At 40.5% G+C, this 16,642-nt stretch overlaps 1 protein-coding gene across 1 annotated transcript in view; it reads left to right on the top strand.

Moving 5' to 3' along the window:
* Positions 1-16,642, top strand: part of kremen1 (kringle containing transmembrane protein 1) — a 59,706-nt gene that overhangs the window by 29,455 nt on the left and 13,609 nt on the right.

Here is a 16,642-nt window from a genome sequence, read left to right as displayed (position 1 = left end):
CTGGTTCTGATGCCAAAGATGAAAGAAATACAGAAGAGGAGGTTAAGATATTGCGATTAGCCGCAAGCATGTCACATGTGCATTTTTCTCACGTTCTTCCCTTTGCAAGGTAGATTAGGTTTTATTGCATTCTTTTAATCGCAAAAGAATCAGATAACTGAACAAAAATCAACCCAAGCAGAAGTCAAACACTCTGTTTCACTCAAACAAAAATGTATTGTCAACCATGTATTTTTACTCTCCAACTGACCTATACATTCTTTGATATATAATGTGTTAGGAATTAGGTCTTAGTTCTTTATATGCTTTTGCAATCCTTGCCACAACAAATAAAAGCCTTGCTTTAAAGGATTACATTCAGCCTGTGTTCGAACTCGAGGTAAAAAGTGGACATATTGATCAGACAGTGTTCGTGTTGTGGGCAAATCTGAGACTTTGAGATGTTGTGAGTTTTCCCTGAAGTAGGTAACGCCTGGCCTTAAGAAACCCTGGAGCTATCCCACCATTATCTTGTCTGAGTAGCATGCTCGACTAAAGCTTGCTGTTTGAATGGATTGCGTGTTTATGTGTATAGGAGCTTGTGTGTATCCCATTAGACTTTTGACTGACCTATTTCAGACAACTGTCCATTTAGCCCGGTTTTTCTAGGCTAATGTCCCCAGCCTTTGTGTTTTCGGATGAAAGAGTAGCCCATGTTGTCTCTTATCCCTTATCTTTGGTTGAATTAGGCCAGCTTTTGCTTCGAGATTGGTTTGCCATGTGCTGGTTCAGCCTTGTTCTTCTCCAGAATCCAGCACTGTGCAGCGAGAAACCCATCCCAGCGATCGAGGACAAAGACACTTTGATGTGCACGGTAGGAACTCCTCTCAGCAGTGTGCTGTATAACCAAGAAAAACTTGTTGCTCAACTGTCTTTTCTGCAGAAAAGGCACATTGCAGAGGCTGTGAGGCTTTTCCTTTGTAGGACATTAGCCGCTTTCACACCAAGTACTTTGCCGTACTTAGTGCCAGCACTTAGTTCCCCCATGGAACTAAGTACAGATCGCGTTCACACCGGAATAAGTTCCCTGAGGGAAGATTATGCAAATGAAGCCGCTGACGTCACTTCTTCTTTTACATTACATTACATTGCATTTAGCTGACGCTTTTATCCAAAGCGACTTACAATAAGTACATTCGACCAGGAAGACACAACCTTGAAGAAAACAGAATCATATAAGTACATCAGGTTTCATAGAGCCAAACATTTCAAGTGCTACTCAACTGGCTTTTGGTAAGCCAGTCCTTTATTAGTATAAAAGTGCTTCGTTAATAGTTCTATCGCTCGAAGTGGAGTCGAAAGAGATGAGTTTTCAGTTTGCGCCGGAAGATGTGCAAGCTATCTGCCGTCCTGATGTCAATGGGGAGCTTCATTCCACCATTCTTCTTCTTCTGCTTTGGGTTACTGGCAGGCCGCAAACCACTTCACAGCGATACTGCCACCCGGAGTCCCCTGGCCGGAAGTCCCCGGAGTTGGGGAAGGCTTCAGTAGAAGCTGCTTCAGCTGCTTCAGCTGCTTCTACTGAAGCCTTCCGAGTAATCGCCAGAACGCAGACACCTCCTCATCTCCACCGCACCAATGTTTCTTTTGTGTTGCCATAAGTTATTCTCTCTCTGTTGGTGCACGGGGCTAATGCTAATGCTAATAATGCTAATGCCAGCAAATACAATGGCGGCTTCACAAAACTTTTCAGAGTTTTGCGGAGCGTGGTTTGCAATTAGCCCAGCCAATCGAAATTGGTACTTTTTTCTCCCCAGGATAGTCCCACCTCTCTAGCAGGCACTACAAATCGGGGTAAAAGTTCTCGGAACTAAGTTCTCTTTTTGGTGTGAACGCAAAAATTCCAGGCACTATCGGAACTAAACGGGAAAGTAAAAGTACTCCGGTGTGAACGTGCCTAATGCCCTCAGAGGAAATACTCATTTCAAATAAAATTCATGTTGAGTATAATGATGAGAATTGTAAAGTTAGACTCGGGAATAAAAAGAAGGTGATCAATCAATTTAAACACTCACATCTCCCACATTCTATCTATTCAGTTTATTCACATTTCGAACACCCTTTATGGCTTTAAGGTGCTCCTATTTCCCGGCAAAGAGCTATCAAATGGTGTCTACATGAACTATCCTCTTTCTGTTTCAGCATTTAAAATGATCCATTTTAAGAAAAGGAGATGAAGATAGCTCTGAGCCAGGCACCCAGTGTCAAGAAACATGCCTGCTCATTGGAGACGGTTTCTCCCTGCAGGGATACTAGGCAGATTTCAGACACCTATGCTCTGTCTCGTCTATTGTGAAACCACAATCGCCACGTGGTGCCTCACCTTCTGCTCTCAATCTGCTGCGTTTGAAAGCTACGGCTGCCAAGTGAGAGAATACCCACGCTCTGTCAGTGTCAGTGTTCCCAACAACAAAAGGCTGAAAAACACAGCGGTGTGCCAGAGGAAGGGCAACAGTGTTATTTGTTTTCATTTCGTCTGGTTTTTGTTTTGTCTGGGCCTCCGTTTTGTCTACTTTTCTGCTTACGTTTGATGTCGCGTGGTTGGTAGTTGGTGGCCGCTTCGCTGAGGCACCTGGAGCCTGCCAACAGCCTGTCATCTAGGGTCCTGCCACCCTGGTGAAGGTGACACACTCTGTTAGTGTACGCTGCCAGGCAGGTCACATGAGGTCAGAAACACATAGTCGGACATGGTGGATTATAGTGTACTGTAGATCACAACATTAGTAGATCCTTGTAATCCCTTATGGCAGCAGTTATCGTGCGCCGGAAATAACCATTTTAAAAAGCCATGCTGTCAAGGCACATCTACGACTGTGGAAATTGACATGTTCAAGGTGGAACCTAGTTATCAGCCTTTCTAACTTATTGAAGACTTACATTTTTAAAGTCTCAAGTTATTTATATTTTGGTAAATATCATTTCATTGCGAAGTTTTCCCTGCTGTTTAGTTCAGTTTTATTTGATGTATTTCTATCAGCCCTCAGTGCGTAAGGCAGAGAAGGCTTCATGTTGTTTGACTTAGCAGCGCTGATCTAATGAGGTGTAAGGAATTTACCAGTGCAGCCTCTGGCAAACTATAGGGCGTAGAGGTATAACTTCAGCAACACGTGGAATATACCAAGCAACTTAATTGTTAGACAAACGAGTTTCGGCTTGTGGCCTTGATCAGGGTCATTATGCCAGAAGTCCTTTCTCTACAGAACAGTTAGTTCACCGGATAGAACATAGAGTTGACATCTATAATTAAGGGACTCTAATTATTTGTTTTCAATGATGTAGTCAGACAATTCCCAGAAGGTCAACATCAGTTTTCAGTTTACTTGTGTTGAGGCCAGTCTGCTAAAAAATAAGCTTAATTTAGTACATTTTACTCAGTTGTGATAAATAATGTATTACCATTTATGATTGACAATATGGCAAGGAATTGTTTGTAAAGACAGAAAATATTGTAGGAATATGATCAGGTCAATTGATAATGACATCTTTAGTTAAACATATCAAGCATTGCGGCACTATATGTATCACTGTTGTGACATAAGGCCAAAATAATCGTCAATTGACTATCAACGTTCCTTTTTAAGAGTGTTGTTTCTGGAAGGACTTTTTGTTTTAGTGTGGCTCTTTTCAGCTTGCATGTGCCCTGGCTTAATTTGATTGACACAGAGTGAAACTGTCAGGGTGAAGTCCTCGAGCGTTTGCCAAGACAAAGATGCTTTGATGTGCATGGCAGGAGCTCCTCTCAGCAGCGTGCTGTATAACCTAGAAAAACGTGTTGCTCAACTGTCTTTTTCTGCAGAAAAGGCACATTGAAGAGGCTGTGAGGCTTTTCCTTTGTAGGACAATGCCCTCAGAGGAAATGCTAATTTCAAATAAAATGCATGTTGAGTATAATGATGAGAATTGTAAAGTTAAACTCACATCTCCCACATTCTATCTATTCAGTTTTTTCACTTTTCTAACACCCTTTATGGCTTTAAGGTGCTCCTATTTCACAAGAGTTTGTAAAAAAGTTATTTTGTAACTTTAACTTTAAATATAAACTCACCAGGTACTGAGTTTTCTGTCTTTCAAAACTCATTGCAGTATGTATGCTCTTATTTAATTCCCACTATACATCTTATCAATCGGTAACAATGTACTTTCAATCAAGTGCAAAACATATTCTTAACATAGGTATTTCAATTGTATGCTACTTCTAATTGAGTTCATTTCAGAGTCTAACGCTGTACTTTTTATTCCACAACATTAATTTGAAATATTAAAAAAATACCAGTTACTTTGCAGATTCAGAGTTTAAATACTTATATACTGTAGTATACTGTATTATTCTTAAATGGGCCATTCTGTATAAGGAGTACTTTTAATTACCTTTTTCTTTCAGCACCTGCAGACTTTTGTGATTTTCCCTAAGTTAAGTTTTTCATGTGCAACTTTTTCCAAGTTTCTTTTACAGTTCGACACTCTAGTATTTCTACTGCAACTTCAAAATACAATCTCACAGATCTCCATGTTGCTTTCTTTGGTTGCCAGTATGGCGAGTATTTGCAGGTTTGTTGTGAGGACTTACTTCACCAATGATTTCTGTGGCTGACAACACCTGCTTTCAAAGATACTTTGTGGTGATTAAACTGTTTATTTGTCATAGACCTGTCAATGCTCAACCTTTAAGTGGCATGATGTATAATTACCTCACTTACGGTAGGCTATAATTTAATCTATTAAAACAATTAAGGAAACGTCTGATTCTGTCACCATGGAACAATAATCTCAACACCAGAGGCATCATATCCCTATGACAAGCTAAATAGCCACACCTTGAAAAGATTCAAACAAAGTAGTTATGTGTTTGGCCCAAGGTTTTACGAACGAACGTTGAAGAAAATATGCAATGATGAAATATTGCCTTCATTAAGAGTGATTTATGAAGCTGTTAAATGGCGCTTTGAAGTTGTGGGACACCTGAGTAGACCGCCAGCCAGTCTTGAATGAATCTGACCTGATATCTACACTGAACAAAAATATAAACGCAACACTTTTGTTTTTGCTCCCATTTTTCATGAGATAAACTCAAAGATCTAAAACATTTTCTATATACACAAAATAACCATTTCTCTCAAATATTGTTCAAAAATCTGAAAAAATCTGTGATAGTGAGCACTTGTCCTTTGCCGAGATAATCCATCCCACCTCACAGTTGTGGCATATCAAGATGCTGATTAGACAGCATGATTATTGCACAGGTGTGCCTTAGGCTGGCCACAATAAAAGGCCACTCTGAAACGTGCAGTTTTGATTTATTGGGGGGGTCTGGGGGGGTCCAAAAACCAGTCAGTATCTGGTGTGAGGGTTAGGGGTAGGGTTAGGGTTAGGGGTAGGGTTAGGGTAATGTTGTGAATCGAGTGGCCTGTGTTTGTCGTCCATAACATACGCCTGCCCATACCATAACCCCACCACCACCATGGGCCACTCGATTCACAACATTACCCTAACCCTAACCCTAACCCTAGCCCTACCCTCACACCACTGCCTGGTTTTCGGACCCCCCCAGACCCCCCCAATAAAGCAAAACTGCACGTTTCAGAGTGGCCTTTTATTGTGGCCAGCCTAAGGCACACCTGTGCAATATTCATGCTGTCTAATCAGCATCTTGATATGCCACACCTGTGAGGTGGGATGGATTATCTCGGCAAAGGAGAAGTGCTCACTATCACAGATTTTTTCAGATTTGTGAACAATATTTGAGAGAAATGGTTATTTTGTGTATATAAAAAATGTTTTAGATCTTTGAGTTCATCTCATGAAAAATGGGAGCAAAAACAAAAGTGTTGCGTTTATATTTTTGTTCAGTGTATTTCCCAATATTCCCTTGTTCAAGCCTTTGGGATGAAACGGAGGAGTCCAAGGGTCAGTGGTTTACATGGCATCACACAAAAGTAATTGTTTTCTCTCTCACTCTACTTCGCTGTAAATGTCACATCTTTTTTTGCTCAAGTACAAGCTGTAAATGAACAGTTCTATGGAATTCGGAAAAAAACACCACTTCTTTGCGATGCAGTTACTCTTGCTGTATAAAATCCTGACACAAAAAACTGAAACATAACCGGTTGCAGGGCTATAGTCCCTTAAAGATGCAATTAAGGATTATATCCTTTACTGGTTGGATTATTTGTCTCGACCTTTGTCATTCCGTCTGTTTTGACTTTAGTGATCCCCTGCCTTTTCCTCTAACGCCTCGATCAGGTGAGCATTTTGGACTTTTAAGGAAAGGTCATCACAACTTTAAAATTGATAGCCAATCATTTTGGTACACACCTCCATGAGGATGATCACAATGACTTTGGTGATGCCCTAAGTTTTTTTCTCTCCAGCAGTTCAATGTTTAAACTTGTCCAGTGAAATATCTCAACAGCTAGTGGATAGGTAGACATTCCCAGACCCAAAGTTATGTCTAGATTGATTGAATTCCTGTCATTTATACTTCGTAACTGCCTTAAATGATTATTCAATTATAAACATTGACTTTTGATTTATTTTCTTTAATTTAGTAATTGATCGTTTGTTTCTGCATTAAGTCAAGCCTATGTTACATTAGTCAAGATCAGTTGGGGCAATGCTGGAGCTAAGAAGAGCTCAATTCATGTTAAAGACCAACAACTGGAACAAGCTCCTCATTGTGTGTACTGATTGATTGATTTTGTACCTGTCTCTGCATCGCCCCAGAGTGTATGAATACACTAGGTAATTGTAGAATATATGTTAACGCCTTATTCCTTTTGACAGCAAAAGTCCAACGGCTGAATAAATGCCTGACACTAGAACAACTGCGAGTTGAAATAAGAAAGAGACAGATAAGCTGAAGATGTTGTACATGTGGTCTGGAAACTGTGCGCACTGAAGCACCACAGCCCTGCCTCGTGGCTGTTGTGGTTGCCTGAACCAGGGAGGCTTTCAGGATCTGTTATTGCAGTATTTATCTCATTCTCTGTCAATGCTTTCAAAAGGCAGAATATTTCCCCTAGGTGGTCCTGGAACAGCTTTCTCCACAACCATCCCTCCTAACCATACAGGTTCAGGCATCACTGAGTGGAGAAGTGTGTGTGTGTGTGTGTGTGTGTATGTGTGTGTGTGTGTGTGTGTGTGTGTGTGTGTGTGTGGTGTGTGTGTGTGTGTGTGTGTGTGTGTGTGTGTGTGTGTGTGTGTGTGTGTGTGTGTGTGTGTGTGTGTACTTTTGACAGGGTAAGAACAGGTCAGAGATTTAGACCTTCAAAGTGAGGACACTTTTGAGAAGTGAGCTGATTTTGGCTCCTGTAGGTTCACATCATGAGGATTAAGGTTGGGGTTAGGTCACTCATGTTGTGCTTGTGTTTGGACGATAGTCTTTTCGTGTTTAAGTTTTTCACACACGTTTTAAAAATAAAAATCTTGTTGAGTTGTTAAAACAGAAAAATGGCAAACAGATGATCCAGTAGAACCCTATAAAGCACATCATGTGCTTCCTCATAAAAGTACTACATTCATAAAGAGCTGTAGTTCTTAAAATATGTGCGTGCATGGCATGCAACCAGTGTCCAGAATGAGCTGCTTGGCCTCACAGCCCCAGGCTTGTAAATTGAACTATTACCTGGCAAGATTTCCTTCCAACCAAATTAATTATACATTTTGCTTATGCCAAGCTCCTTCTTTTACGAGCTATTTTATGTATCCAATTACCACAGGTTGATTTAGAGGTCTTATTTGAAACCTGCGTATTTATACAGTGTACATTGCACGATTTTGTCTTCATTAGTTTTTCTTGCCACTGACTTCAACATAGGGAATACGTTAAATATTGCTAATACATGACTTAAACCCCATACACACACAGGAACAAGATAGTTTAAATGCACTGCAGATCATTTCTCAGAATGTATTTGGCACTTGACAGGTGCTGATTTTCAGCTGTCAGCTTGACATGACGTGTCCTCTTTCACCTGCATTTGGCCCATCCTTCCCTGGCGAAGCTTTGAACACGCTCATTGTTATCTTACTCTGACCTCTGACTTTCTCATAGCTCCACCCAGAACCTGCCCTCAGGGGAAATACCTGCCTGTGATGGGAGGAAACCCTCAGACAGAAACTAGAGAGTAGAGCCTCACAAAAATAAGCCACAGGACATCAGGCAGATCTAATCTCCTAACCTTTCTCTCTGGCTCGTTCCCTCTCTCCACAGGGCTGGGGTTAAATCAGTTGGGGCCATTAGGGAATTAAAGGTATCGATTTCGAAGCGAGTCTGCTGTGTAGAATGTTTGCTAATGAGAACAAGTAGATGGCCGTTGTTTAGTGCCTGTCTTGGGAGAGACGGGGAGATTAATATCGGGTCAACCAATTTCGCTCTTAGGAATGAGGGCTCACAGCCAAATGTAGAAAAGCATGTTTCTGAGCAGGTCTAATAAATTACACTTTTTTATTGGAGAGTGTTTAGCTAGTGTAATGCGAGCTCACAGTGCATGGTGTTGAGACCAATTTCATCTCAATGTATTAGAATTACAAGTTAGAAAATCATGAAACATCTCTACAGCCTTGCTAGCAGCTAGATGTACTACAGCAGTACGTTGTGCTAAATGCTAACATCACCATGATAGCATCCTCACAGTGACAATGCTAGCATTCCAACACAGTCTCATAACAGTTTCTTTGATGTCTCTCCTACGAATTCCAAGCAATATGAGTACATCTTTGCTTGTTACATGCACACAATCTTCAACATACATTTCCGACTTCACAGGAAACAACTCTGTTAGATTAATGAAAGATTGTTGTTTGTGTAAACAAAATAATCCAGAATTGTTAAGTACGTAATTACTTGACTAACAAATTATTCTGGTCACAAACAGTGTTTTTGTATGCTTCCCGCATGGCCTTCTTATTTGCAATTACGTATTCTGTTGGGTAGATAACAACAACATTTACTGACGACATTCATGATCCCCAGACGATACACTATTTTGGATTTCTGATTTGATCAATCCATTATCTGGCTTCTTGCGCTGCTCTCAAACTGTGCCCACAAGATGCAGTATGTAATAATCCAGTGGGCAGATATGTTAATTAACTTCACAGGGCACATTGATAATCCCATTTAAATAAGGCCCTTTGATTAATGAGCGCATGTCCTTTCTTCTTGCTGCCCCCTCTTATCAAACAGCTACGTGTTAACTTGAGGGCTGATAAGGCTCTTTTTCATTATTCGCTATTGTTCATTATTTTCATAGCCATTACTTTTGTTTGTAGCAGTATATCGTTTCTTACCCATGTTGTACGATTAACGCCATGTTTATCAAATGCTTTCCATTTTGGTATCTCAGCCTCTTGTGGTTTCCTCCTCAAGTATTCGTATGCCAGTTCTCCCAGTTGAATTCTACAAGAATTCAACTGGGATTGATGAATTCATATTTATGCAACTTCCCTTTGAAAAAACTAATGAAAGTTGTGTTTAAACAATATTTCCCAACCCAAATATGTCAAACAGTCTGAATGCATTCATTTCTGTTCATGAATAAAGAAAAAACATCAAGCGCGGGACTTTTCAAGCTGCCATCTAAAGTGTAGTATTGTTCCTATAATTTGCAAACTGCACATACCTGGGGACTTCCCTGCTGTCATCCACATCCAGATAACCAGCACAACCTGCCACAGTAGACAACAACAAGTCAATCTCTTTGAACGTGAAGTATGATGAATTGACGTGCGGCTCTGCGTCTCTAACGCCTGAGGCGGCCACAAAGTGTCGTCTTTTCATCCCCCAGTCGCCCCAGTATCAAGTCCCTTGGGACTGCAGACTATTTGGTCTGTCAGTGATACAGTCAGTGTGGTGGCCATTTTCATCTCTTCCCCTCATTGTTCGGCCCAGTCTCTGAGGAGGCACTAATAATTCATTTAAAGCTCCGGCTCTTCCCTCTTCCCTCTAATTAGATGGTTAGTCACTCTCCCAGGGCCTCGGGCTGGGGCATTGATCTCTTCCATTTCAATCTTGTTGTAACACAGCCTATACCTCACAGACGCACACACACAAATATTAAAATGTGATAAAAGAGGACATACAGACAACATGCACGTGGTATATTCCATACTCTCTGACACCCTCACACTTCCCAGCAGTCTTTTGAACATCCCACTTGCAAAGTCATCCTGCAGGAAACAAACACTTCTTTCATTCCGTCCAATAATAAGCCCCTTATTGTCTAACCGTTCTCATTTACAGTCTGGATCATTTATGATCTGCATAGAAAGGCTAAGCATGAACCCCAACAGAAACTCATAATAGCTACTCCCACCTCCTCACAAACAACACAGAGTTTCCAGAAATGTCGTCCGGGGGGAGTTAGTGACATATTTGTCTCGTTTTTCTTGTGTGTGCAGTCGACAAGACTAATCACAGGCTGGATGAAACGCAGCAGCTGTATTTGTTTATGTATTGAATATACTGTACTGCAAAAGGGGTGATACATGGAGCCGAGACAATGAAAGGCAGACAGAGCGAGGACTAAAGGCAGAGAGACATAACGTGATGGAAGGGGGGGGGGGGGGGGAATCACATAAACAGCGACTGTGATAAGTGTTGTTTCCTTTCTATGTTGTGTTCCTGGAAAGGCAAGTGTCCACGAGGTGTGTGTTTGTGTGTGTGCATCAGATGTGAATTGTTAACCTGCTGGCGGTGCATTAATGGGTTGTTGGCAGTGTTTCCAAGGCTCCAACATACCTGTGTTTTAAATTACTCCCATTAAGCCTTTTAGCACTTAAGGAATGTGCTAATAAATGTTGCTTCTCCTCCTTTGACCTCTCGGATTTAGCATCCCTTCTCTATTGTCGAAGCACTAATGACTTTTTCTGTCTGGTTACATTATAATTGGATGTTAATGAAGCAGGGGTGCTGTTAAATGGATGATTTTGGACAAAGTAAATGTTGAGGTTAAATGTTAGTGATTGTTATCAAATTATGGTGGATTCTTCTAGCAGAGATAACTGTCAGAGATCTTCAGATGCAATTTAATCACAATTCAATCTCTGAGATGTCAACTCAATGTGAGAAAATGATCCAAAAAGTGTCTATTGGCTAATGTGGCATAAAAAACACACATTTTGATGATTATACAACACCGTCAAAAGGCAAAGCATGTGATTTTGGACACTGACAACAGAGGAAACATTGTTCAAAAAACATTTGGGCCGATCTATACCAATGCCAGTGAACACACAGGCTTTTCATCTTCTTGGACGAAACATCCTGTAGTCTCTTAGTGGAATCCAAATATTATAAAGCCTACTGTTATTTTAATGGCTTATCTTTATACCCACTGCCAGACATATAATACAATAGTTTTCAAAAGCACAATTTGATTAGAAGTAATAAAAGAACAACTTTAACTCAGGTCACATGATGTCAAACATTCATTAATTAGTCGTAGTGATAAACCTGCCTTCCTTATCGAAGGAAAAGTACATTTCCGCCGATATTTCATCTTAAAACATGTATCCACTAATAGCAATGACTTGCCATTGACGTGCATCCCTATTTCCCATAATGTTACAATCATACAGTATAGCTTGTTTTATTGGACCAGCAGTCAAAACACTTTTTTGTTTGTTTATCATACAGACATGACAGAGACAACAATCAAATCCTTGAGGAACCGGATCCAGAAAGCGTGTGGCACTTTTGCTTGAAGCAATTAGTAAATCATTAAAATAAGTGGCAATTAGTTTCTCTGTCAACAATTCAGCAAGTTTCTCTGGAATATTAACAAAATTGTTGTTCAAATAGAGAAAACAACTGTGATTGTATTTCACCATGACTACAATCATTCATTATGGAAAGCCCCACGCCGTCAGTTACTTAGAGCCACAGTGACTATATCTCCTTCCTGATCTGTGTGGGCGCTATCAGTCAGACCCTAAACGACCTTTCATGCTCCCACATCCAGAATATATCAGGCGCCAACTGACGGTCCATTCAGAGAACAAACAAGCAGAGTTCAACAAAATCACCTGACAGGAACTCTCCCCCCGAATAATGAATATGAATGACTTTAGGTAATGGGAGAAAACGAGGAGAAAATGGAAGACTTTTAGAGACTTAATTCAGCCAAATGGTCAGAAGATTTGAGCAAAGAGACTATAAATCAGAAATATTCAAATGCATACAAATAAAAAAACTGAAACTAATAATGATTGCATATCTGTAACAGCTGTTATTGTATCGTTTTGGTATCAAATCAAGTTTTTGTTGTATTATTGTCAATATAATACCTAATAAACATCAAATATCTTACATTAAAGGGGCCTTATTATGCTTATTGGGAGTCCCACCCAAAAAACAACCTATAAAACAAATGTTTTCGACACATTTCAGTTTGTATTTGGAAGGTTTCTGTGTTTTCCTCTGCTTTAATGTCGGTGCTTTGTTAATGTATTTTCAACCCTTAGGCTCTTGTATCTACATGTATTCAGTGTCATCACGGCTTCTCTTTTAGATTATAGGATTAGGACTGACTGTGAAAATAGCTTTTCTAGTGAAATCCTCCAGTGTTTCAGCTGAGATTATGAAGAACAGACTTTAAAGGTTCCTTGTTGCTTAGGGCTCCATATCATTTCTCTATCTCCCTCTCTTACCTCATCTTTTAAGTGGAAATATGTGGCATGCTGTGCTGGGTGGATACAAGCACGCTGCTCAGAGTAAATCTATTTTGAAAAGAGAGAGACACCCAGCCCTATTATAAGGAAAACATTGTTTTTAAACTCTATCTCCCCGCATCTTCAAATGCATTTTGTTTTATTGCTTTTGCTCTTTACCCTCTAGATGTCAAAGAAATGTATAACTGTAATTATGTTTCCTTGTTGTGTCTGCTGCGTCAACAGAGGTGTCTCCTTCTGCCTGCTGCACAGACACTCGTGAACGTTGTTGTTTTGCCAGCAGCCTCCTGTCTGCAGTGCACTGTGTGTTGCATTGTGGGAAGGCTACCTGACTGCTCTTTTTCAAATGCAGCAGACTGCCGCGTTTGTGACGAGTCTGGCTGCAGTCAAGTCTTGTGTGTTGTTTCTTTTTTTTTCACTTGTGGGAGTCTGCCCCTCCTGCGGAGATCTCCGGAGGTTTTCAGAGGTCTGGTCTGGGCTGACTGGAGCGTTTTATGCACCTTGTGTTTCCTCCATTTCTCCCTCTGGCTCGTTAAAGTCTAAATTCCACCGACAGCTTTGAAGTGAATGTGTTTGTGTGTTTTTTTCTTTTTATTATACTTGGAGATATTTGCACTTGTTGCGCCTGCAAAGCAGATGTTTTGAAGGAACAGTGCTTTGCTAAGGAGATTACATTCATTTTGTACACTTCTTTTTGATAAACACTACATGCAGAGAATGTGTGAGCTGAGGCTGCTGTCCTCTTTGTGTCCAGTCCTTAAAAATCTCCAGTAGTCGGGTGTGATACGATCCCATAGCCTGCTGCTCTTCACAGCCCCTGGGACGAGAGGAGGACAAAGACTGATACATTGACTGTAGTCTGCAATCATCTTGTCAAAGCAAAATGAAAAAGGAGCACTGCTGCCTTTAATCCGCTTGTTGAGCCCTACAGTAACATTTTCTCCTCTGCTTTTCAAAACTCCATTGAAGTGGTACCTGCTCTGAGAGTTGCAGATTCCCAACCAGGTGTTTATCTCCCCCCCCACCCCCCCCACCCCAAACATCCATCCCAGCACACTCCACTGGGGTTAATCCAGAAACTGCTGTCACAGCACTGTCCTTGAAGTACCTCGAAGATTCTTATTGCTGTCATGTTTACCTTCAACATGTCATATAATCCTGCAAGTGTGCGCCATGGAGTATCGCTAAATGATTCAAACAGCCATATACATCCATGTGTAACGCTTTGGCACGGTTGGGAACATTGTACATGGTTAATTGCTGGTCTGAGGGAGTCTGAGGACCTTGTCTTGAAATATTGACCTGTCAAACACAGTTCTGCGCGGCCGTCTCTGGTCGTTTCACTTCAGTCCCCTTTGTCACTTTTCCAGTCGCTGGTGGACATTCTTGTGGACACAATGTCACCCTTTTCCCCCAAAGCCTTTGTGCCTCATTCTTACATAAACAAAAAGAGTTTTCAGCATCTGTTGTGCGTGAGGTTTTCGTGCCAGTCAGACAGTTGACATTGACTCCAAAACAATGCCCGTGTGAGGTCTTTATCAGGGTGGCTTCAGTTCATGATGGCAGTTTTGAGTGGTTCCCCTCTATATCGGGCTGGGTGATATGACAATAAATATAGATAATTTCCTATCTTGATAACAATGGATGTCATGATATAGCATGTTTTCTGGTTATTCATTAAATACATCTTCAATTTGAGATAACTACATTGTGAACACATTTTTTTGGGGGTGAATTAAACAATTTTCTAATAAAAGATTGTCAGTATTCTCTCCTCCAATTCTTTTTTTTGTTGCAAAATGATCGTAACAGTAACGTAAAATTGTTGCAATGCATATTTACAACTAAACACCGAATGTTGTGTAAAAACAAATGATAAATGAAGGAGTATTCCCTTTCAAAATAAATCATTCCATTGAAAGACGATATATGTTTTTATTAAATGATAGCCCATAGCTGATCCCTACCATTAGATCTCAAAATGAAATCATGACACGCTTAAGTAAAATAATCTTGTTTTTCAGTTTTTTTCCTTCGTCACTGGAGGGAACCTGCTGATATCAGGCGAGCAGCTTTCAATATGCAAATGTGTGACAGGAAAAGACACAAAACAACGAAAAAGCTCCAGAGATGTTCAGAGGCGAGACAGAATCAGGGGACACAACGCTCCACGGTCTCTGAGCTTGTTGTCAGACTTTGTAGGGTCCACAAAGCGAGACTCCATTGTTGCTCACAGACAGACAGGACATGCTCCTGTGTAATATCTAACTCGTCTTCGTGGGGAGACAGCATCACTGAGTTCTCTGCTAAATGGAGTTTGCATTCATATTTAAATGTGTTACTCAACACAAATATGATCGTTCCAATTTTCTAGAGTTCGAACCAAATTAAGTATTTGTGTCGTATGGATTGGTCATTGGAAAATGTTACTAATTGTGTGTTTACATGCTGCAAGAATTTAGGAAGCATCACACTTTGAGCTCTGTATGAAAGCAGGTTTGAGTTAAACTGCACTTGAAAAAAGAACAAGGGTGTTTGGTAATGTCACATGCTTTTCATTTGTTATGTCTCAGACCAATATTGACAGCTACTTTGGTCACAATCCTTGCTCTTGTCTTTTCCTAATGAGCTTCTTTTGTCCCATACGGTCAGATGGCAGCAATTCCAATTAGACTGAAAATCTTCGGGGGGAGATTCTTCATACTTGCAACGGAAATTGCTTTTGATTGTGGTTTTACTTCCGTTTGTCAAATTTGTTTAAACTCAGAAACGTGGAAATTAAACAAGAGTAAGTCGGTTTGAATCGCAATGAAAAACAAATCCCACATGGGATATAGTCTCCTCAAGGCTTTTTTGGCACTTCCTAATTATAACGGTGAGTTTAAGGCCTTGCATGTTTAATCACTGTGCTGGATTTCTTTTAAGATTGCTTACTATTTGACGAATACAAAGTGGATCAAAGGAGGCAGGCGGATAATATGATCAGGAAAGGTATCAACATCCATCTTCCATCTGTGTGGTCTGTGATCAATCTGTGATTGTTGGCCTATTTGTGTCAAACATCCCCAGGTCTCGCCTCACAAACATTTTAGAGTTCAGTCGTTTTTGATGTGATGGGCTGCAACAACGGTGAAAACCAAGAGGGTATAAAAAAGTAAAACTCAGAAGTAGAAGTTGATGCTGCTTGCATTGTTTGATGAAAATTAGACCAAAGTTCGACCCGAGTAGAAGTCTGAAACTGAAAACTTTGTAGCATTAATTTTAGCTCATGCGCTAATATCCCTTTTGTTCATGTATTCATTGATTTAACAGGGGCAGTGCACATTAATCAACATTTCTGTAAATGTTAGCCAAGAGGTTGTTTTTCATCTGTAGTCCCTTTGTGCTCTGAAGGGGTTCAAATTAAACCTGCTTTTAATGTAGATCTAAGGTGTTGGACTTGGCCTCCTTCCAGACTTTGTCATTAGTCAAATACCTTCTGGAAAGGCGCTTCATAACAAAATAATAAAAAAAACGTTTCTTGGCACATAGAATTGAGGAAATATGATTTGTTTCGGCACACGCAGTCACACATGCAGAAAATGTTAAATCCCGTATCTGATGCAACTTGTCCCTTCTGACACGGTACATTTTCTAGATTCCAGCTCCCTTTAGCTAGGACTCAAAACATCTCTGTCCCTTTCACCCCTCCTCCCCTCCCTCCCTCCCTCCCTCTCTCCCAACTCCTCCTCCTCTTCTCTTTTCTTCAGAAGCCAAATTGAAGTCTTGGCAAATCACACCAAAACATTCACACAGAGGTTTAAGATTCTTTTTGAGTGTGTCACTGGGGATTGTTCTTTTGTTTGCCTAAATTGTTCAAGTTCTATCATCACAAACATGATGATATAACTGGATGAGGCACATGACTGTTCGAGGCATGCAGGGTATGTTTTGT

The sequence above is a fragment of the Gymnodraco acuticeps genome, unplaced genomic scaffold, assembly GCF_902827175.1.
Source record: "Gymnodraco acuticeps unplaced genomic scaffold, fGymAcu1.1, whole genome shotgun sequence".
Lineage (NCBI taxonomy): Eukaryota > Metazoa > Chordata > Actinopteri > Perciformes > Bathydraconidae > Gymnodraco > Gymnodraco acuticeps.
This window is presented reverse-complemented; position numbering and strand designations above follow the sequence as displayed.